We start from the raw sequence: 25,406 nt of genomic DNA, 5'->3' as shown, positions 1-25,406 counted from the left end.
GCTACCGTCAATACATCAACAAATAATAAGTGTTGGCAAAGATGTGGGGAAAAGGGAACCCTAGTACACTGCTGGTAGGGATGCAGACTGGTGCAGCCATTATGGGAAACAGTACGGAGTTTCCTCAGAAAATTAAAAATGGAACTGCCCTTGACCCAGCAATCCCCCTTCTGGAAATATATCCTAAGAATTCAGAAACACCATTCTGAAAGAATATATGCACCCCTATGTTCATAGCTGCATTATTTATAGCAGTTAAGATCTGGAAATAGCCCAAGTGCCCATCAGTATATGAGTGAATAAAAAAAGCAAGGGTACATTTACACAATGGAATACTATGCAGTTGTGAAAAGAAGGATTTCTTACCATTCAAGATATCATGAAGGGACTTGGAGAGTATTATGCACAGCTAAATAAGCCCGTCATAGAAAGACAAATATCACATGATCTCACTTATATATGAATCTAATGAACAAAATAAACTGACCAACAAAATAGGACCATAGCCCAGCTGCCTCAGTAGTGGTTGAGGGTTAACTATGAACCAAGAGATCAGGGTTTGATTCCTAGTCAGGACGCATGCTCAGGTTGTGGGTTCAATTCCCAGTGTGGGGTGTGTAGGAAGCAGCCAATCAATGATTCTCTCATCACTGATGTTTGTCTCTTTCTCCCTTTCCTTTCCTCTCTGAAGTCCATAAAAATATATTTAAAAATAAAAAAAAAATACGACCATTGACTTGGAAGCACGGAACAGACTGACAGATCATAGAGGGAAGGTAGAAGGGAGGTCAGTGAGAGATTAATTAAATAACTTATATGGATATATGCATAGCCCATGGTCACAATGATAGTTGGGGAAGGCCTGGAATGTGTGGGAGCCAGGTGAAGGGGGGGAATTGAGGAAAATAGGGGATATCTGTAATACTCTCATCAATAAAAAAAATTAAAAATAACAAAAAACACAGAACAGTTAGTTACCTGCAATGGATGTGTACTTAGACTATCAGCTACTTTCTCAATAGAAACTTTGTGGGCAAGAAGGGAGTGGCAAGAAATTTCAAAGTGAGTAAAAGCAAGCACCTACAACCAAGTTTATTTGACCTAGTAAAACTATCATTTAGAATTGAAGGAGAGATATGACTGTCAGCTGATTTCTCAACAGAAACTTTGTAGGCTAGAGGGAGTGGCAATAAATATTCAAAGTGATGAATAGCAAGGACCTATAACCAAGATTACTCTACCCAGCAAAGCTATCATTTAGAATTGAAGAAAAAGCTAAAGGAGTTCATCACCACCAAACCAGTATTACACGAAATGTTCAAGGATATTATTTAAGAAGAAAAAGAACAAGAACAAGAAGAACAAGAAAAAAGTTTTAAAAATTATGAACAAAAAAATGGTAAATACATAGCTATCAACAATTGAATATAAAAATCAAAATAAATGAACAAAGAATCTAATGAAGAAAATAAACTGTTGAATAAAATAGAACCAGAGGCATGGAAACATGGAACAGACTGACAAATTTCAGAGAGAAGGGGGGAGGGAGAGATTAACCAAAGAACATACTTATATGCATTACCTATGGACACAAACAGTAGGGTGCTAAAGGCCTGGGGCAGGGTGGGAACCAGGTGAAGGAGAAAAATTGGGGGAGGAATACTCTCAACAATAAAGATTTCTTTTTAAAGCTTTGCAGATAAGAAATAGCTAAACAAATTCATCATTACCAAACCAGTATTATATAAAATGTAAAAGGTTCATTTTTTAAAAAGAAAAAAAATATGAACAATAAAATGGCAATAAATTTCTATCAATAAGTACTTTAAATGTAAATAAATTAAATGCTCCAATCAAAAGACATAGAGTGGCTGAATGGGTAAGAACTTAAGACACTTACATATGCTTTCAACAACAAACTCACTTCAGATTGAAAAATATACACAGACTAAAAGTAATGGGATGGAAAAAGATACTTCATGAACGTGAAAACAAAAATGCTGGGGAAGCAATACTTTAACCAGATAGAATAGACTTTAAGTACAAAGTGATTTTAGACGTTAAAACAAAGGTTATATAACAAGAGACAAAGAAGGACCCAGATATTCCACTTCTGGGATTTTATCCAAAGAAATCCCAAACAGTAATTTGAAAAGACATATCATCCATACGCTCATTGCAGCATTATTTACAATAACCAAGATGTGGAAGCAACTGAAGTGTTCATTGATTGATGAATGGATAAAGAAGCAGTGATTCATATGCATAATAGAATATTACTCAGCCATAAAAAGAATGAAATTTCACCATCTACAATAACTTGGATGGACCCACAGGGTATTTTGCTAAATGAATTAAGTCAGGCAGAAGAATCAAATACAATATCATTTCATTTATATGTGAAATCTAAAAAATAAAATAAATGAATCAACAAAACAGAAACAAACTAATAGATATAGATGGTTGCCTGACCTGAGGGTGATTGAGGGGTAAGTCAAACAGGGAAAGGATTAATAAGTACAAGTTGATAATTATAAAATAGTTATATGAATGTAAATTATAGCATAGGAAAGATAGGTGATCTTACTTAATAATAGACAAACATGTAAATTGACCATCTCTCTACTACACTCACCAGCTAATCAGGAGAGTCTGCAAATTAACCCAACAAAGATGACGGTTAATTTGCATACATAGGCGCAAAGTGGTGGAGCAAAGACGGAAGGCTCCGGGCTGGAGCAGCGAAGATGGAAGGCTCTGGGTCGGAGCAGCGAAGACGGAAGGCTCTGGGTCGGAGCAGCAAAGACGGAAGGCTCCGGCCAGAGCGAAGGCCTGGGTCCCAGGTGCCAGAGAAAAACCGGTGGCTGCAGTCAGGGGATGGGAAGGCCTATTGTACAAATCTCTTTGTGCAATGGGCCTCTAGTCAACACTAATAAAAGAGAAAAATGGTAATTGGCGTACGAGCTACCCTTTTCATTGGCTAATCAGGGCTATATGCAAATTAACTGCCAACTAAGATTGGCAGTTAACTGACAACTAAGATTGGCAGTTAACTGCCAACAAGATGGCCGCGAATTTGCATATGTAGGCACAATGCAGGGAGGCGAAAGGGAAAGCAGGAAGAAGCCCCCTGCCACTGACAGTGATCGGAAACCCAGGGGGGAGCTAAGAGCTGGGGGGCAGGGCAAAGGCGGCCCTGGGGCCGCCTTTGCCCTGCCCCCCAGCCATGATCGGAGAATCAGGTGCCTTTTCCGCCCTGGCCAGTGATAGTAGGAAGTAGGGGTGGAGCCAGCGATGGGAGCTGGGCACGGTCGAAGCTGGCAGTCCCAGGAGCTAGGGGGTCCCTTGCCTGGGCCTAAAGCGAAGCCCACGATCGCGGGGCCGCTGCAGCTGCGGGTCCCCGCTTCCCGGGCCGGACGCCTCAGCCAGAGGCATCCTGCAGGGGCAGGGGCAGAGCCCGCGCAATCGCGGTGCCCCCCGCTGCCACTACGGGTCCCCGCTGCCCGGGCCGGACGCCTCAGCCAGAGGCGTCAGGCCTGGGCAAGGGGCCGATCCTGCGATTGGAGGGTGATGGGGTCAACGCCTGAGGGCTCCCAGTATGTGAGAGGGGGCAGGCTGGGCTGAGGGACACTCCCCCCCACACACACCCAGTGCACGAATTTCGTGCACCGGGCCCCTAGTATTATAATAACTGTCTATGGTATCAGATGGCTACTAGATTTATTGGAGTGATCACTTAATATGTTATAAAAATGTCTAATAACTGTGTACACCTGAAACTAATATAATATTGAATGTCAACTATAATAACAATTTAAAAACATTTTAAAAATAGACATAAAACTGGAACATAATAAATTGAAACAGGAGTATATAGGCATATATAAAATAACCAAATACAGAAATAACATTGGTAATTAGCACTGACTCTAAATATTAAAAATTGCATATACTTTAAAGTTGGATGAGCTTTCTCTACTGTCTGCTGGTGGATAATAACCCCTATAAATACTCCTCTAGGATTTTTTAACTAGAAATATTTAGTGGATTCCCTAACTGAGGAGGGTCAGCAGCTGAGAAAATGTTCAACAGCCATAATCAGTATTTCTCCGGAGCAGGCTGAAGTCAATACTGACATATATCCCGTGTCACTCCTACATCCTTCAGGCCTGCAGACCCCTAGCACATCTGTAAAATGGTGAACTTCCCTCCCCCTCCCCCTGTCAGATGCCACTAAAAATGGCTATTGCTTGAGTTGAAGGATATTGGACTCTCCATGGCCAGAGGGCATCTAGTGAGTGATATCATTCAAAGAGTGAAAATACAGAATTACCCATTAAATTTGTTATAAAATATTGTTTTGTTTAATATTATTCACTGAGAATTAATCTACAGTATTTCAGTAACCCTTCAAGTTTATAATTGCAAAGACATATAAAAATAAATGTTACACCTTAAAAAAATAATGTAAGTGGCTTTTACATGCTAAAATATATGGCAAAATGCAAACAATGAGTAGGCATGTGACAAATAGTAGGCAGACAAAAATTGAAAATCATACTTGATTAGCCCAATTTATGCCACCTGACATACAGTTATAAAATTGTAGTAGATTATATTTTTTCATATCTCCATATGAAATCTCTTGGTAAAATAAGTCAATAACATATTGAACAATGATGTTTTCTTCCTGTTCTGTAAATATGATAGCATTTTGGTCCATATTTCTCTTCTCTAGAAATTAAGTCCAGCAAAGCAAAATGCCTTACATGGCAACACTCTGTTAAAAAATATACTTAGGAAAATAATGCTAATGTGTTCAATTCTACAGAGAACAAACAATGAAACTCCCTATGACTATATGGGCAACAATAAAGTTACATAATCTTAGGTATCCCTGCTATGGTTCCTACCTAACTCTATTAAAAAATATCTAACAATAAAAATCACTTTTCTAATTCCAGCTAAGGATCAAAATTGAAAACAAAAATGTGCATAAATCCAGATTGTATTTATTAGTCTCCCTAGAGTTAGTAGTAGAAAAAGAATGAATGGCAGATCATATCTTAATAGGAATTTTAATTATATGTGTTCTATAGTATGCTTAAATAATATAGGAAACATTTTTAGGATATATGAGTTATTTTAAGAATTTCTTAATTGTCATCTCCAGTTTATAATACCATACTTCTTCTTTAAAAAAATGCATACTATAACTCACCGGAACATTTCCAACTTTATAAAATTCACATTCTTTAGCCTGACATTCAAGGCTAATTACCATTTCATCTCACCTTTACTCTTCAAACACAATTTTCAACATTATTTTCCATAAATCCATCAATGGAAGAACCTTGGAATATTTTTTAAAATACTGAGCTTGTTATACTTTTTTTCAAATAATAGGGGTTATGATTACCATAGGAGTTATATGTATGATTCATGGTTTCTGGTCTCCAGCTTCATGTACAACACTACCAACCCATAAAGGACTAATTAATTCATAAGTTACCTTTTCTAAGAAACACTTATTCGCCTCCTCAGTAACCCTTACAAACTGAGTCTGGGAATCATCTGCTTTAATTCCCTGAATGTTAGTATTACTTTTTCATATCTCTTTTACAGCACTTAAATATTACATTAAATCTATTTGTTCACATATTCAATGCATGAATATAGCATGAACTCCTTGAGATCTATACTTATTTTATTCCCAGCTTAATATAATGCTACATATTTCAGATTTCCAATAAAATGCATTCCTCTTCCTTACTTTAATATCTATATAGATGCAAACTGTTATTTTTAAATAATATAATTATCAGCCACACATTTCCTACAAGTTTATGTATCGACTAGAGGCCCAGTGCACAAAATTTGTGCACAGAGTGGTGGGAGTGTCCCTCAGCCCTGCCCGAACCCTCTCCAATCCAGGGGATGTCTGACTTTCGGTTTAGGCCTGATGCCTGTGGGATCAGGCCTAAACCAGCAGTCAGATGTCCCTCTTGCAATCCATTAACCGCTGGTTCCTAACTGCTCACCAGCCTGCCTGCCTGATCACCCCTAACCACTCTGCTTGCTTGCCTGATGCCCCTAACTGCCTCTGCCTGCTTTCCTGATCACCTCTAACCTCTCTGCCTGCCAGCCTGATCCCCCTAACTGCTCTCCCCTGCCAGCCAGATCTCCCCTAACTGCCTCTGCCTTGGTCCCACCACCATGGCTTTGTCCAGAAGGATGTCCAGAAGGTCCCCTGGAAGATGTCCAATCTAATTAGCATATTACCCTTTTGTTAGTATAGATATACACCTTTAACAGCATTAACAGACCATTTGTAGCTTAAGATAAAATGGTAATTTTAGGTCTGTCAGAAGCATTTTATATAAATTGAATTTCAATAAAATTTTCATTCGAGTAAGAATGAATGTTCTTAAATAAAGGAAAGAAGTAAGATGTATAAAAAATGGAAAAAAAATAATCTGAGCATATTTTTTGGTTATCTTCAATTATCTTGCTAAGACCTTTAGAGAAAGTAGTAGTAACAGTTTTCTACACTGGATTTTTAATTTTTTTATAATTAATTTTTAATATGTTTATCTTTTCTTTATTGATTAAGCAGTGGTTCTCAACCTTCCTAATGCCGCAACCCTTTAATACAGTTCCTCATGTTGTGGTGACCTCCAACCATAAAATTATTTTCATTGCTACTTCATAACTGTAATTTTGTTACTGTTATTAAACTTAATGTAAATATCTGATATGCAGGATGTATTTTCATTGTTTGCAACCCACAGGTTGAGAACCACTGGATTAAGGTATTACATGTCTTCTTATTCCCTCATTGACCCCCTACCCCCACCTCTGCTTGTGCCCTCAACTGCCTAGTGTCTGTGTCCATTGGTTATGCTAATATGCATGCATGCAAGTCCTTTGTTGTTCTCTCCTCCTTCCCCCCACCAAAGCACAAATTTGATCATTTCTTCCTCTATTTAAAACCCATCAGTTAATTATATTTCCTCACAATGAATCAAATAGTCAAGAAAACAAAAATATATTTAAAATAATATGTATATAACACAAAACTATCTGGTCCAACAGAATAAAATAGGTATGCTATTAGAAAGAAAGAACAAGATAAAAACATAGGAGAAGAAAATACCAAAGAAATAATGCAGGGTAATTTCACAGCACCAAAAGATAAAATTCTATAAATTAAAAATATCAATCAATTTATAGAACACACTTATACATGTACTGGGGAATGAATATATATAAAGCTACCCATATTAATCTTAGTAAATGTTAAACCCAACTGTTACTCTAAACTGATTTTTCTCAAAACTACAGCTTAGATGTCAAACTTTTTTTTAGTATACTTCCCAATCCAGCAGTTTTAGTTTCTGTGTGAACCTAAGGAGCAGCCTGATCTTCAAGGCTCTGGCTAATGCTGACCAGCCAGATACAGGAATTCACTGACAAAAAAACAGATGGCCAACTCAAGGATGCTGACTATGGAAATTCATATTGGGACCTGCAAGGACACTGCCCTGCCTGAATGTCTACAGACTCCCCCTGATCTCTTTGTTCTGCTTTCCCTCTCCCTTTTAATAAAAACCTCTGCCTGGACTGAGATGTGGAGATGGTTTTTTTGAGGATAGGAGCCCCCCATCCTCTCAAGATGCTGGCACTTGAATAAACCTCTTTCCTTTCAACCAGCTCCTATCTCATGAGTTTCACTTTCATTATGGCAGTCAACAAAACCTGGGTTGGGACACACACACACACACACACACACATATATGCCAACAACAACAACAAAAACACTACACATACACTGTGACATCTCAGTACACAAATGAAGGATGATTATAAAAGTTTCTTGGAAGAATACATCAAAAACAAAACTAACCAAAGGAATCACCAAAATTATCCATACAAACAATAGAGTAAATGAAAGTAAATGCTAATCAGGCTAAAATCAGACATCTTATCAGTCATATTGATGATAAAAATCAATAAAAATATCTGGAAAATTATTACTTAATGTACAATTATAGAATTCAGCTAAATTACTGAATAATAATAAGGGCTAAGTAAGACATTTTGTACATATAAAACAGTCTTCAAAAATGTTTCACAATTGCCCTAACCAGTTTGGCTCAGTGGATAGAGTATCAGCCTGCGGATGCTCAAGGGTCCAGGTTCGATTCTGGTCAAGGGCATGTACCTTGGCTGCAGGCACATCCCCAGTGGGGAGTGTGCAGGAGGCAACTGATCGATGTTTCTCTCTCATCGATGTTTCTAACTCTCTATCCCTCTCCCTTCCTCTCTGTAAAAAAAATCAATAAAATATATTTTAAAAAACTGTTTCACAATCTATTTCTTGACATGTTATGCCTGAATTGACTCAGAAAAATAAGAATTTTGTTATAAACTTGAAGTAACAAATGACCAAATCAGGAAAGCAGTAAAATGATGTCTCGTGAATATCTTTGGTGCTCTCCTAATGAGAACTCAGTTAATATTAGATCAGAACAATGGAGGAATTCCAGGAGAAAGCTTTCCATAGGAATTGGGCAATCTAAATATTCAAAGTTTTAAATAACTTAAAAAGATTTAAAAAAACAATAATAAAGATAGAAAATTCAGTCATAATATTTTAAATAACTGCACAAATTATATGAATGTAATATGCAAATTACATTTACATTTGGCATTAATACCATTTATTTTGAAATTTGATTCAATTCATAGCTTTAATAATATAAATAAAATAAGACAAAAATGTTTCATAAAATCTAAGAGTGAATTGATTGTAAGATTCACCCATTAAATTTTCATGGAATCCAAGGATCAGTTTTTGTCATATACACCATTATTTCACATGCCACAGAGAAAAACACTAGCAGCTAACATATGATCCACAATCAATAGTAAAGAGTGCATATTACAATTGATGGAAGAGTCAATATTCTCACAATAACTAACACATATTATGTATATCCTCTGTACCAATTTTTATGTTTTCTTTAATGCATGAACTCACATAATTCTTAAAGCTACTCTATAATCTATGTTCTATTCATATTGTCCTTCACAAATAAGGAAACAGAGGCATAAAGAGGGAAAGTAAGCAGTTATAGAAGTTTATAAAGCAACTAGAGGCCCCGTGCACAAAAATTTGTGCACTCGGGGGGGGGCAGGGGGTCCCTCAGCCCGGCCTGTGCCCTCTCACAGTCTGGGACCCCTCCGGAGATAACGACCTGCTCGCTTAGGCCTGCTCCCAGGTGGCAGAGGGCAGGCCCAATCCCTAGGTGCAGCCCCTGGTTGGGCTCAGAGCAGGGCTGATTGGGGAGTTGGGGCGCCGCTCCCTGTCATGCACAGAGCAGGGCGGATTGGGAGGTTGTGATGCCACCCTCAGTCACGCTCAGGGTAGGGCCGATTGGGGGGTTGGGGCACCGTCCCCTGTCACACTCGAAGCAGGGTTGATGGGGAGGTTGTGGCGCCAACCCCTGTCATGCACAGAGCAGGGACAATCAGGGGGTTGGAGGGCTGCCTTCTATCACCCACAGAGCAGGGCTGATCAGGGGGTTGGGGCGCCGCCACTCTCACACTCAGGGCAGGGCCGATGGGGAGGTTATGGCTCTACCTCGTCACACACAGAGCAGACCCTGTGGGGTGGGGGGGGGTTGGGGCTCCGCACCCTGTCACACACAGAGCCGCAGGGTGATCAGAGGTTTTGGGAGCTCCCCCCTATCAGGCACAGAGCAGGGCTGTGCAGGGGGTTGGGGCACCTTCCCCTGTCACAAACAGAGCAGGGTAGATAGGGAGGTTGTCGCCCCGCCCCCTGTCACACACAGAGCCGCAGGGCGATCAGGGGGTTTGGGAGCTGATCCAGGTGCCCGGAGGCCTCTCGGCTCTGCTGATCCTGGTGCTGGGAGGCATATTACCCTTTTACTATATAGGGTAGAGGCCTGGTGCACGGGTGGGTGCCAGCTGGTTTGCCCTGAAGGGTGTCCTGGATCAGGGTGGGGTCCCCACTGGGGTGCCTGGTCAGCCTGGGTGAGGGGATGATGGCTGTTTGCAGCTGGTCACACCCCCTTCAGGGTGGGGGTCCCCACTGGGGTGCCTGGCCAGTCTGGGTCAGGGGCTGAGGGCTGTTTTCAGGCTGGGGGTGACTGAAGCTCCCAACTGCTCCTTTTTTTCTTTTTCTTATTCTGGGCCAGCTTTAGCTTTGAGGCTTGGCTCCAGCTCTTAGGCCTCAGCTGCTGAAAGTAGGTTTCTGGCCTTTGCTTACAATGTTGCGATCCTGCTGGCTGAAGCCCGGCGGACTAAAGCAGGTTTCTGGGGGTTTTGTTTTGCTTGGAGTTGCAGCTCGGAGGCCTGCAGCAGCAGGCAGGGAATGTTGGAGTGCTCTGTCACTGAAGCAAGAAAGCCTCATGTTAGTTTCAAGCTGCCTGGCTGCCGGCCGCCATCTTGGCTGGCAGTTAATTTGCATATTGCCCTGATTAGCCAATGGGAAGGGAAGCGGTCGTACGCTAATTACCATGTTTCTCTTTTATTAGATAGGATTATTTTGCACCAGGCAATTCTCTGGTTAATAAAACAAGACCAGATAGTATTGTAGCTATGAGAAACTAATATTAATGTTCAGTTTCCTTAACTTTACAAAGGAGACAGTATAAGATACAAAGTTAATCATATATCTATCTTGAAAAATATGTTGGCTGGATATGCTGAAATTTTTTAAAATAAGCGAAATTTTAATTATTGTAACACACAGTAAATGTATAATGGTAAAGCATATTATTTACTAAAATAAAGGTAATGGGAAAAATAACCATAAGATAATTAAGAAAACATGCAACTGCTCTCTCCGGCCCACCCTGTTGATCCTGTGCAACCCGCCCTGCCCAAGCCCTGCACAGAGGCATTTGCCGGATAGCCTCAGGCAAAGGCTAGATTAGCACCTCCCTAGAGGACAGAAGTTCTCTCACTGCTGACACAGCTGATTCTCATAGCCACTTGGCCTGGAGGTCAAACCCTCCCTGGAATTAGCTACAACAATCAAGATTTAACTATAAGACTGCGAACAAAGACCACTAGGGGGTACACCAAGGAAGCATAACAAAATGCGGAGACAAAGAAACAGGACAAAATTGTCAATGGAAGATATAGAGTTCAGAACCACACTTTTAAGGTCTCTCAAGAACTGTTTAGAAGCTGCCCATAAACTTAATGAGATCTACACGAAAACTAATAAGACCCTCGATCTTATATTGGGGAACCAACTAGAAATTAAGCATACACGGATTGAAATAACGAATATTATACAGACTCCCGACAGCAGACCAGAGGAGCGCAAGAATCAAGTCAATGATTTGAAATGCGAGGAAGCAAAAAACATCCAACCGGAAAAGCAAAATGAAAAAAGAATCCAAAAATGCGAGGATAGTGTAAGGAGCCTCTGGGACAGCTTCAAGCGTACCAACATCAGAATTATAGGGGTGCCAGAAGATGAGAGAGAGCAAGATATTGAAAACCTATTTGAAGAAATAATGACAGAAAACTTCCCCCACCTGGTGAAAGAAATGGACTTACAGGTCCAAGAAGCGCGGAGAACCCCAAACAAAAGGAATCCAAAGAGGACCACACCAAGACACATCATAATTAAAATGCCAAGAGCAAAAGATAAAGAGAGAATCTTAAAAACAGCAAGAGAAAGAAACTCAGTTACCTACAAGGGAATACCCATACGACTGTCAGCTGATTTCTCAACAGAAACTTTGCAGGCCAGAAGGGAGTGGCAAGAAATATTCAAAGTGATGAATAGCAAGAACCTACAACCAAGATTACTTTATCCAGCAAAGCTATCATTCAGAATCGAAGGTCAGATAAAGAGCTTCACAGATAAGGAAAAGCTAAAGGAGTTCATCACCACCAAACCAGGATTATATGAAATGCTGAAAGGTATCCTTTAAGAAGAGGAAGAGGAAGAAAAAGGTAAAGATACAAATTATGAACAACAAATATGCATCTATCAACAAGTGAATCTAAGAATCAAGTGAATAAATAATCTGATGAACAGAATGAACTGTTGATTATAATAGAATCAGGGACATAGAAAGGGAATGGACTGACTATTCCTGGGGGGGAAAGGGGTGTGGGAGATGCGGGAAGAGACTGGACAAAAATCGTGCACCTATGGATGAGGACAGTGGGTGGGGAGTGAGGGCGGAGGGTGGGGCGGGAACTGGGAGGAGGGGAGTTATGGGGGGGGGGGGGGGGGAAAGAGGAACAAATGTAATAATCTGAACAATAAAGATTTAATTAAAAAAAAAAAAAGAAAACATGCAACAAAGTAGAGGTGATATGTATAGGGTGGAATGCTAATACTGTCCATTATAAAGCTATTAGTTAAATCTTGTTTTTAATGTCATTTGTGTATCAATTTCATAAAAACTAAATATGTGATTTTTAAAATGTAAATATAAATATTATTCTTCAAAACACATACAAACTTTAAAATCTTTTAGCAGCTTCAATTTGTCATCAAAACGTAATAGAAGTACCCAGCCTTTATCACCCGAATCTTATTAACTCTTTCTCTTAATTATCTGTTGTTATTAATCTGAATTTCCATTGAACAACTTCCTAAACAAAGACTGATGCAGCTTTAGTAAGAACTAGTTAGCTAATGCTGTTTCATCATTCTACTAAAGGAATTTTCAGCTGTTCTAAACCTCTTTCCTTTTATATCTCCTTTCCATGGAACTTCTCATCTTATTCATTAAAACTGCTTTATCACAGTTTCTTCTTTGGTTAAGTAAGTTTTTATTTATCTCTAATCTTCATTTCATGTTTCCTTTGGCTCTTGAACTCTCTCTAATTCTCAGTTTATGTTCCCTTCCTGAAGCTGACTTCCATGGAGGACATAACTTGAAGCTATAACTTGTAATGGAGCTTAAAAATTCCATAGCCCTGGTTGGTTTGGCTCAGTGGTATAGAGCCTCAGCCTGAAGACTGAGGGTTCTGGGTTTGATTCCTGTCAAGGGCATATGACCTGGTTGCAGTCTCGATCCCCAATAGGGGGCGTGCAGGAGGCAGCCAATCAATGATTCTCTCTCATCATTGATGTTTCTATCTCTCTCTCCCTCTCCCTTCCTCTCTGAAATCAATAAAAATATATTTAAAAAACAAACAAACCTCTTTATAGCTCAATTGTAAGCCTATCAAAAGCAGAACAAAATCAACAGAACTTATAGAGCCAAATTATTCATTTATTTTTATTTTAAGGATTTGTGCTGACATTAACTTATAGAAAGTTTTCAAGAGGCAGAGAAAGTTTAAGAAGTAAAGGTATATAAGATATGCCTATTTTATTCAGTGAATTTATTTTAGATAGAATGAATATCATTTCTTGTTCAGATGTTAACTGGAATTTTCTTTCTAAAAAAGCTTTGTTTTAAATATCTCTAAATATGCCAGCTGAACTTTAAGTGTAACAAGTAAACACATCATTTGAGTGTAATAAAAGTCCATCCTCTGTTTATTAAACCAACTTAACAGAAAATATTTCATTTTGTCCAATCAATGGGTACAATTTGAAAACTTTAAAATGCTAGAAGAGCTGAGTGTCTGACATGGGAACAAGTGAGATACTTTCCTTGAAACTGAATCATGCTTTACATCTTTCACCCACTGATTTGTGTATATTAAAACCAGGTGCTTCTGAATCTGCATTGTGAGAAGTATTTTAATATTATATCAGACAGGACAATGAAGCTTTAGGGTGCAAATGAGTAGCAAATATCTCTAATTTTCCCAAGGTAAAAATAAAGTATTTATACCCTTTGTATTAAGTTGGGCAAAAAAATATATAGAAGTTGTGTATTATGCTCTCAACTAAAGAAAGCTATTACTTGACTGTTCTAAATAGCAAAGTCTTTCATTTTTTTATTTATGTATTATTAGGCAAAATACAGGTTCTTTTCTAAGGGAAATTTTACTAAGTTAGCAAAGGTTACCACATATCTCCATAAATCATCAAGTATTTAAAGATATTAGAAGATATAAAGTGGCTCTCCAGAATGGCTCAGTTGGTTAGAGAGTCCACACATGCACCAAAGGGGCATGGGTTCAATTCCGAGTCAGGGCACATACCTGGGTTACAGGCAACCAATCAATGTTTCTCTATCGCTCCCTCTTCCTTCCTCTCTCTCTAGAATCAATGAAAAACATATCCTTGAGTGAGAACTAATATAAACATTGAGACTCATTACTTAATTCTTCAACTTATTAATTATCAGAACTTAAGCCATGTCTTGAATTATTCTCAATAAGCACACAGGATTAATACATAGTCTGATAACTTATTTTTAAAATACTGCCTTCAGTTATAACACCATAATAAATATAATATTTGCAGTGCTTACTTTTTAAAGTCTATAGGTTATAGTGTTTATAGTCAGTAGGTTATAGTTTCATATGCTAATATATTTGGAATTTGTACATAGAATAATATGATGAACTCCATACTTTTAAATCAAGCAAGTCTCTAAAATTTCTAATATCCATGAATCCATCATTAATTGTAGTCTCTGGATTGGCTGATAATGGCCTATGTTACAAACAATAATAGGGTCTTTCAGACACTTCATGCTTTTCTGTATTAAATGGTGTCACCCACTAACATTTATCTCTCATTATTCACAGGTAATTGAATATTTTGCCAGCTGATGGTATGAAATAATTTGTGAACCTTTTTCTTTTTATACTTATTTCCTAATTAGAGGCCCAATGCACAAAATTTGTGCATGGGTAGGGTCCCTAGGTCTGGCCTGTGATCAGGGCCAATCTGTGGGGTGACTGGCGGGGTGATTAGAGGGCCCCCTCTGGCACCTGCATTGACCGGCCTGGAGCCTGCGGACTGGGAGCAGCTCCTGCGTAGAGCATCTTCCCCCTGGTGGTCAGTGCATGTCATAGCAACCGGTCGTTCCACAGGTTGTTCTGCCATTCAGTCAATTTGCATATTAGGCTTTTATTATACAGGATAATAATTACACATAATACACAGCAGTATGTATTAGGAATAACTATATGAATAAAAGGTTATGGTTTCAGTATTAGTTATGTTAATTCTGTATGTGACTTTGTCAAAGTCATGGAACTTCCCTGGGATTCAGTTGTATAATGAGCTTTAAAGGGTCTTTCATATTTAAATAAAAAATGCTGCTTAAAGAAATAATTATTTCTTCCAAAATTTTTACTGGATTACACTTATATTGGAAAACTGATTTCAAATGATTTAGAAAAGGCAGAATTTAAAAATCATTTTTAGCCCTAGTCAGTTATGCTCAGTGAATAGAGTGTCTGCCTGTGGACTGAAGGGTCTTAGATTCCATTCTGGTCAAGGGCATGTACCTTGGTTGCAGGCTCAATCCCTGGCCCTGGTTGGCGCATGCCAGAAGCAATCAATCAATGTGTCTCACATCAATGTTTCTCTCTCTATCTCTCTCCTTCCCTTCCACCTTTTCTAAAAAGTCAATGGAAAAATATCCCCAGGCAAAGATAGTTTTAAAAAGTCATTTTTAAAAATTAGAAAAGTGTGGCATAAATCAAATTGCAAATGTATTCTAAGGAACAGATTTTGCTTATAATTAATTTTTACTTAATACTACAACACTAAAATGAAAAAAAGGAGAATTTGTTGAATTCAACCTCAGTAGTTTTTAGGGATTGAATAACAAAATAGCCTGCCATTTTGGATATGCCCTTTCAAGATGTAAAGTACATAAGTTGTATATCCTATATTTTATAAATGATCACAATAATAATGACATTTTGATGGGTCAGTAAATAAATATTACACCTTTTTAATGGGCATCTTCTCAGTGTTATAAATTTATTTTATGGTTAGCTGAAATCATTTCTTCTTTTTTTTTTTTTAATTGAATTTATTGTGGTGCCATTGGTTTGCAAAACCATACAGGTCTCAAGTGTACAACTCAATAAAGCATCATCTTCATACTGCATGGTGTGTGCATTGCCCCAGGCTAAGTCCCTTTCCATCTCCAGTCCCCATTTCTCTTCACTTTGCCCACTTCCACCTACCTCCCACTCTCCCACCCCCCTGACTATAACCACATTGTTGTCCATATCTATGGATTATCTATATATATATAAAAGCCTAATATGCAAATTGTCCCCCCAGAAGTTCAACCGGGAGACCAATTGCTCTCTATGACATGCGCTGACCACCAGGGGGCGGTGCTTAATGAAGGAAGGCCCGGGCCGGCAGCTGGAAGGCCCCGATTGGCCCTGATCTTTGGCCAGGCCTAGAGACCCTACCAGTGCATGAATTTCGTGCAGCAGGCCCCTAGTGTATATATGTTTTTGGCTAATCCATTCACCTTCTTTCATCCAGTTCCCCAACATCTCTGCCCTCTGGCAGCTGTCAGTCTGTTCCATGTATCCATGTCTCTGTTTCATTTTTATTCATTGTTTATTATGTTCATTAGATTCTACTTATAAGTGAGATCATGTTATACTTGTCTTTTTCTGACTGTCTTATTTTACTTAGCATAATAACTACCAGGTCCATCTATGCTGTCAAGAAAGGTAATTCATTAATGAGGCTTACCAAGCCATGGTTTTATTTGACCCTTATAATTTAAAATAAATTTATTTTCTCTCATATAAAGACATACTTTATTTCTTAGTATGTTGGAAGCTATGAAAATACAGGTAGGCCTTTACTGGTAAGGAAACATTGCAACCATGGCTCACTCTGAATGTTTAAGATGTTTCCTTTGCTCACATTGCACATTTTCCACATAATTAGAAGAAGCTCATGGTGCAGTCTATATTCTAGGTTTCTCATACAGGACTGGAATAAAGCTTAGAAACTCAATAGCTATAGGGAAAAATGAAAGTGGGAGAGTACTATAAAACTAGTACCTGTAGTCTACATGAGCAATGTAATGAGGAAGATTGGAGAATGAGGGATTTTGGAGTTGTGTAGCATTAATAAGAGTTCCCAAATGTTGTTTCTAAAAAATGAATTAGGAAATTACAGAGAACTTAAGAAGTAGTTCCCTGATTCATTAATTCTTACCTTTAGATGGAAGAAAAAATACTTTTAAGATGTCAGTGTTCCCATAATTGGTTTATAAATTAAGTTTATAATCAAAATTATAATAAGATTATTGTAGGTAGCCTTTAAGATGCCCTCAAAGATCTCCAATTCCTAATCTTTACACATTTATGCAACCCTCTTACCTTGGTATGAGCTGGACTTACACACTTTTAACTAGTACAATATGAATGTTGTGAGGTCATGTTGTATGCTCTTTCTAATATTTAGGTTGCCATAAGAGGGGGAGGGTGGGTGGGTGAGAGATAATCAATCAAAGATATTGTATGCATATATGCATAATGCATGGACACAGACAATAGGGTGTTGAAGGCCTGGGGCGAGGGGGTGGGACAGGGGAGCAATGGGGGAAAAGGGGACATATGTAATACTTTCAACAATAAAGAACCATTTAAAAACAAAACAAAACACTGTGTCTTCCACCTTGCATATACTCTCTAGCTTTGTCTGGGTCACTCACCCTGACAGAAGCCAGCTGTTGTGCTGTAAGGCTGCTTGGTGGAGATGCCTGAGACAAAGTACTATCACCTGCAAAAAGCCACATGGGTCAAATTGGAAGAGGATTGACATCCTTATAGTAGAGCTTTCAAAAGAATTCAAAGCCCACCCTGACAGAATTCTCGAACCTGAAACAATAATATCAGCTGAACCAGATAGCTGATTAATATTAACTGTGAAAAGAATAAATGAGTGCTCTATAAGCTGTTAAGTTCTGATGTAACTTATTATAGAGTAATCCTACATAATAAAGAGGTAATATGCAAATTGACTGTCACACCCTTGCACAAGATGGCCACCACAAGAATGGCCTGCAGGGGAGGGCAGTTGGGGTCGACCAGGCCTGCAGGGGAGGGTGGGTAGTTGGGGGTGACCAGCCCGGCAGGGGAGAGCGGTTAGGAGCCAGCAGTCCTGGATTGGGCCTCGACCGGCAGTCAGACATCCCCTGAGGGGTCCTGGATTGGAGAGGGTGCAAGCCGGACTGAGGGATCCTCCTCCCCCTGCCCCATGCACAAATTCTGTGCAGTGGGCCTCTAGTAAACAAATAATACAGAATTGGCACATGAATGCTGAATCATGCCCCAAAACCCACAAAAGACTAAAATGTGGGGAAAACTTTGAAATCAGAATCTGAAAAAGCTATAATTTTGAGGACAGTGTTAATGAAAGTATAACATCACTGATTTTAAATATATATACAAAATCATATGTACAAATAGCTTATACAAATATTATATGTAGATAATATATAATGTGCAGTATGTATTTCTCAATTTCATTGCTTATTCCCTCACACTACTAGTAAGTATCCATCGTGTGTCTTTGAGGGCTATGCCCATCTTGGTTTCTCAGAGACCTCTGCCTAGAGCATGTGCCATCTTAAACATTACTTGTTATTATGTTAGAGGGAAAAGAGCTCTGCAGGGTATCACAGCAGCAATTAAATACCTCAAAATTCCTGAGTACCATGTTTCTCCTTATCACAACTATTAAGACAGTCAGATTTGGAAGCAGCTCAAGTGCTCATCAGTATATGAGTGGATTAAAAATCTGTGATACATGTACCCAATGGAATACTACTCAGCTGTAAAAAAGAAGGAAGTCTTACCATTTGTGATAACATAGATAGATCTGGGGAGCATTATGCTAAGTGAAAAATCCAGTCAGAAAAAGACAAGCACCATATGATTTCATTTATACATTGAATCTAATGAAGAAAATAAGTTAAGAAACAAAATAGAAACAGTTTCATAGATACAGAGAATAGGCTAACAGTTATTAGAGCTGAGGGGGGTGGGGGAGCAGGTGAAAAAAATGGAAGGGACTGAGCAAAAGAAAACAAACAAACAAAAAATCTCATAGACACAGACAACAATATGGTGATTACTAGAGCAAAAAGGAAGTGGAGAGAGGCAGAGGAGGGGAAAAGGGGTAAATAGTGATGGAACTGAAGGAGACTTAACTTTAGGTGGTGAACACACAATACAATACACTGATGCTTTGTTATAGAATTGTACACATGACATCTATATAATTTTATTAACCCAAGTCACCCTAATATATTATATATATATATATATATATAGATAGTCAAACAATCAAAAGGAAGCCATAAAATACAATCCAACCATGTCCACAGAAGGAGGCAGCAAATAGCTTGCATGATATATATATATATATATATATATATATATATATATATATATATATTCTCCAATATTTTACAGTGATATGTCATGATGTTTGCAGAGGCTAAACAACAGAAATGTATTAAGAAATCTACAAAAGACACTACTAAAGATATGCCTGAGGGTTAAAAAGTCAACCAAAATAAATGATGTAAAAAATGGTAGGAGAAATAGTTTAACATACTTTATAGCACAAAAAGTTAACTCATTGGTGCATTTGGAAGGCCATTGGTGAATTGTCAACCTTTGCTATGACTCATTCACTGCTGGTGGGAATGTGAACTGGTAAAGCCACTATGGAAAATAGTATGTCAGTTCTTCAAAAAATTAAGAATAGAATTACCATATGACCCAGCAACCTTTCTTCTGTGTATTTATGCCAAAATTTTAAAAGTTATTCACAAAGATATATGTACCTCTATATTCAGTGAAGCATTATTCACAGTGGCCAAGACAAGAAAAAAATGTCCTTTGACAGATAATTGGATAAAGAAGTTGTGGTAAATATATACAATGGACTACTACTTAGACATAAAAAAAGTTGAAGGACTGCCATTTGGAGAATATTATACTAAGTGAAATAAGTCATACAGAAAATTTAAGAACTACATGATTTTACTCATATGTGCAATATAAAACCTAAAACTACATATGAATAGGCAAGAAAAACAAAAAAGTCAAAACTCACAGACACCAACAATGTGAACAATATGGTGGTTATCAGAAGGAAAAGGTAGGATAAACGGTAAAGAGGGTCAAATATATGGTGACAGAAGATCATGATAGAAATGTACACTTGATACCCATATAACCTTATCAACCAATGTCACCCCATAAATTTAATAAGTAAATAAATGGTTCCAGGTGGGAAAAAGCAATGTTTTGTTAGTCTTAGTATCCCCAAGGTTTTATGCAGTTTCTAAGTTATAATAAATACTGGTCAGATTCCAATTGAAGAAAATAATAATGTAGAATCACAGATAGTTCTTAGTAATGGCTCTTTGGTTTTCATATACATTTGAAATAGTCTCTCTCAATTTTGAAAAAAAAAAATGTTAAAGAGGGCAAAATCCTCCCAGGTTTACCTCAATTAAAAATGCCTGTATCAGCCCTGACCTGTTTGGCTCAGTGGATAGAGTGTTGGCCTGTGGGCCGAAGGGTCCAGGGTTCGATTCCAGTCAAGGGCATGTACCTTGGTTGTGGGCACATCTCCGGTGGGGGGTGTGCAGGAGGCAGCTGATCGATGTTCCTCTATCATCGATGTTTCTAACTCTCTATCCTCCCTTCCTCTCTGTAAAAAATCAATAAAATATATTTTTTTAAAAAGCCTGTATCAGTCATGAAAGAAATATTCAGACAAATTTCCATTCACTCTCCATTTTTGCTATTAAATAGAAATAGAACTGCTTATTTAATGACAAAAATATCTGTGATTGAGAGATGCTGCTACTGTTATTAAATTACCAGTTTTGTTGATAAATGTTAAGCTACTGGCAATGGAGTGCATCAGTTTGACTTCATCTGAAGTAGATTTGAGTGATCTAAATTATAATATCCTGTGGGAATGTTTTCTTTTTGGCAGGAGCATCTTCAATTTCTTCTCTAGCCTTCTTTTTGTTTGTTTGCCTCTGTATTGCTGTTACTAATCCATATAATGCTACTTAGAAGAAACTAAGTAGGATAATCAGAGCTAAAAAAATTAAAAAGTGCATGATTGTGGAATCTCAGAGGGAAGGTGGGGGCGGGTGAGTGGGAAGAGATTAACCAAAGAACTTACTAGTATATGTTAATCAAAGAACTTATATGCATAATGCATGGATACAGACAATAGTGTGATGAAGGGCTGGGCTGGGGGCAGATATGAGCTAGAAGTGGTCAATGGGTAAAAAAAAAAGAAGACATGTGTAATACTTTCAACAATAAAGATAAAATTTTAAAAGAGTATGAAAAACCTATATCTACACTATATTTAATATAATGACCTCTGATTCTTGGTTTATGCTCATTTCTCACAGTAAATAATGTGTTCCCAAATAGTCAAGTAGGTATTGAAGGACAATATATAAAATGAAAGATTTCTAGACTAGCATTTAAAGCATTTTGTATCAAGCTTTCCAATCTAGATTCAAAATGAGTAGATTATTCCAAATGTTAAAGCAGAATTTGTATGGATATCTATCAATGATAACATAAAAAAACAGTTATTCATGGGTTTATATTATTACAGTTTAGATTTCTAATAACCCCAAATTCTGCCATTCTTAGAAAGCTTCTATTACTATAATATTGTGAAGCCAGAATTATTTCAAATTCTGGGTACTTGACTTGGCAAAGTTTTCCAAGACCAACTGGTTACAATCTATTCCTACTAATATATAAATAGTTATTTCCTGCTGTATAGAGACATGATAAAAATAATAGGTTTTCCACAAACCTCTGTCACAGTTTGATCAGGATAAAATAAATCAGTCCAGATTTTTTTTATTAAGAAGAAATTTCACATAGGGAATTAGGTACTGGAACTACTGGAAGGGGAAAGGAAACAAAAATTTGGGAAAACCATTACTTGCTCTTAGGAAGTCAGAAATTTGCCACAGTGATCTCAGCTAACCGCATTTTAAAAATATGATTTTCACAGAATTTGCCATTAGTCATGGCAGAACCTCCCACATGCCATTTGCCTTTGTACTAACCCATAGTTGTTTGAAGGAGAAAATGATGGCTTTTGCTTCTTATTCTGTCTTCCAATTTTATGCAGTATCATTCCTTTAAGAATATAATCTTAAATCTTGATATTAAGAATTTTAAGGAAATGTTGTTTCTGAGTGTGTAGCCCAGATAAAGAAGGGAAGATAAAAATGGTGGAGAAATAGCTGAGTGCAAACAGATAGCAACTAAGAAATATATAATTTAATTGGATTATCAAAATGCTATAAACATTCCTTTGTTCTGATCTCACTAACTCAATATAAGTCCTAGATCAGCCACTTACAAGTTATATAGATTTAGCGAAATTCTATACTTCTCTAAATTTATTCTGAATTCTAAATACTGAAGAGAGTATGAGCTCTCACAGTGTTGATACAATAATTACTTGAGAAGAGGCCTATAGGTACACAGTCAATATAATCTTTTCCCATTATTTTTGATAATTTAGTAAAACATAATATGCAAAATATTTGTAAAAAAGTCGTAAATAATTTGACAAAGTTTAATTTTGAGCATAGAAAACCAAGTTATTGCACAGCATCAAAGTTGCTTCAATATTTTAGGCTACATCTTAATTTCTCATCAATGATATTTTAAATTGAACTGCTCAAAACTGATGTTATAGTCTTAAAAGGATCTAGTTTCTACTCACTGAATTCATAAATACCTTAAATTTTTTGAATTCATTAAATATCAAATGCTATATACTTTACTAATGAAAGATATATTTATTTTTAATCAGTGAGTCAAGGGCCCACTTTATTATACAATGTTATTGAACTTAAGCTTCCAAATCATCAGAAATAAAATTATTATACTACCACTAGAGGCCTGGTACATGAAATTCGTGCACTGGGGGAGGGGGAGTTGTCCCTCAGCCCAGCCTGCACCTTCTCCAATCTGGGACCCCTCAGGGGATGTTCAACTGCCGGCAGTCGGACATCCCTCTCACAATCCAGGACTGTTGGCTCCTAACCACTCGCCTGCCTGCCTGCCTGATTGCCCCTAACCCCTCTGCCTGCCTGCCTGATCACCCCTACCTTGCCCTCCCCTGCCAGCCCAATAGCCGCCAACTGCCCTCCCCTACTGGCCTGATCACCCTTAACTACCTGTGCCTTGGCCCCCAGTCTAGCCTCCCTCTGAAGGAGGCGACCTGGCAGATCAGGGGAAGGCTCCACCCCCATTATCCCTGCTGCTGCCACTGCCAGCCTGAGCCTCAGCCCTTCCCAGCTGCCCACAGCTACCTGAGCCTCAGCCCTCACAGCTACTACAGCTTTGTCTGGAAGGACGTCTGGAAGACGACCACTCGAATTAGCATATTACCCTTTTATTAGTATAGATTTGTGTACCATTACAACCATGCAGAACTTAAAGGAAATACATGGCCGTGGCTGGTTTGGCTTAATGGAGAGAGCATCGGCCTGTGGACTGAAGGGTCCCAGGTTTGATTCTGGTCAGGGGCACATGCCTGGGTTGAGGGTTTAATCCTCAGTAGGGGGCCTGCAGGAGGCAGCTGATCAGTGATTGTTATCATTGATGTTTCTATCTCTCCCTCTCCCTTTCTCTATGAAATATATATATATATATATATATATATATATATATATATATATATATATATATATGAAAAGAAAACACATGATCTTCACTTTGGGCTTTGTCGTTTTACGATATCCTTTGTGCAGTATTCTAACTTCCCTCAACTTTCCTTTACCCACCCTTAAAATGCAATCTATTTTGGGGAAGATGATCAGGAAAGTGATTCTAGTGGGTAGAAGTTTTTTTTTGGAGGGGATGGGGTCGTGAAAATATTTAAAAATTGAGCATGGTGATGGTTGTACCACTCTGAATTTACTTAAAAAAAACCAGTACATTGTACACTTTAGGTGACATGTATAGTATATGAATTATGTCTCAACAAAACTGTTCTTTTATTTCTTTTTAAATAAAGACCAGTCTTATAATCAATTGCAGATGTTTTCAGAGGCCCCCCAGGATTTGCTTACCGCATCCCAAACCACGGCTGTGACTCCCAGTTGCCTCCAGTCCTGGTGGATCTGGATGGTGTGGTTTGCGAAGGAGAAGGTGGCAAGAGTCTTGTGGAATTTCTGCAACCCCATTCCCGCGGTCTCCTCATAGGGCACCAGGGCCATTTTCACTATGCCAGCTCTCTGCTTCCTCTAACCTGTTGGGCAAAAGAATCCTGCATGCCTGGCCAGAAAGTGCATTCTCTCTTCGGTGGCCTGAATGCTATTTTTAAGGTCGTTTTATGGATCCAAAAGAATAAACTGAGATGTGGAAAGCTTTTGTCGAATTCCTTTTACATGGTTCATCCAGTCTCATGGCAAGTGAGATGTGGCTCTGAATTCATCCCAAAGGGTGTCTTTGGGCAAAAGCACCCAGAACGGCACAACTCCTGCAGGATGCCCTACACACTTTGCTGTCAGGACTCAGGGGAGCTTGAGGGTGAGCAAGGCGGCAGTGCCAGCACAGGACCCGGGAGAAGGTAGCACTTTAAACACTGCTCAGGCCCTCGTGGACTGCAGCTGCACCCGCCGAGGTGGGCAGGGTGATTCTGCTGTTTTGTTTTGGTCTGGCCTCCATCCTGTCAGCCACTCACCAGTGCCTGCACTGAGACTGTGAACGGTTCGAAGGTCCTACTTTTTGGTGGACAGTGGACGCACTCCCACCTCCCAGAGACTGGCAGTTAGACACTGGTGGCTTCCAAGTCGCTCACAGGGAGAGCCTGGCCTTAGGTCCAGAACAGACTCAGGCGTCCTCAGCTAGGATGCCTCCTGGGGCTAGGGCCCTCTGCAGTTTGAAGGCCAGCCATGACCCCGATCCTGGCGGGGTCTCCTCTGGGGCCCTGGCCGGCCTGGGCTAGGGCCACTGGCGGTTTGGAATCCCACGCTCCCCTCCCCACCCCCATCCTGGCACTGGCCAGCCTGGGCTAGAGGTCACCTGGGGCTTGAAGGCTGGCCACGCCCCAATCCAGGTGGAGTTTGGTCCTCCGTCTGGTTGTGATGGCCCTAGTCTATTATTAGTATAGATGGCCTAAATTGGGAGTCAACCAAAATTAGCCAAATTATAAAGAGTGCAGCTACAGTTCCCTTAAGACCGCCCTTGCTTGACACTTACGACATTATTTGCCATTGCAGAGGGCTTCAAAACCCCCTTATTTCCAGTTATTTATTAGAAGGTCACACAGAACGCAAAGAAAGCTATTACACTCATAGTTACAGTTTATTATGAAGAAAAATTAAAAGTTCAACCCAGACCAAAGAAAAGGCGCATAGGGCCAAGTCTGGGAAGGGTCCAAAAGTAGCGGCTCTGATCATACTCTCCCTGTATAGCACTGG

General features: G+C 38.9%; 1 pseudogene; it reads right to left on the bottom strand.

Moving 5' to 3' along the window:
- The window catches only part of LOC132226707 (NEDD8 ultimate buster 1-like), a 99,056-nt pseudogene extending 74,856 nt beyond the window's left edge, over positions 1 to 24,200 (bottom strand).
- Between the last annotated feature and the right edge of the window lie 1,206 nt (positions 24,201 to 25,406).

Source organism: Myotis daubentonii, chromosome 2 (assembly GCF_963259705.1).
Source record: "Myotis daubentonii chromosome 2, mMyoDau2.1, whole genome shotgun sequence".
NCBI lineage: Eukaryota > Metazoa > Chordata > Mammalia > Chiroptera > Vespertilionidae > Myotis > Myotis daubentonii.
The sequence above is the reverse complement of the archived record's forward strand: the minus strand, read 5'-3'. Positions and strand labels throughout refer to the sequence as shown.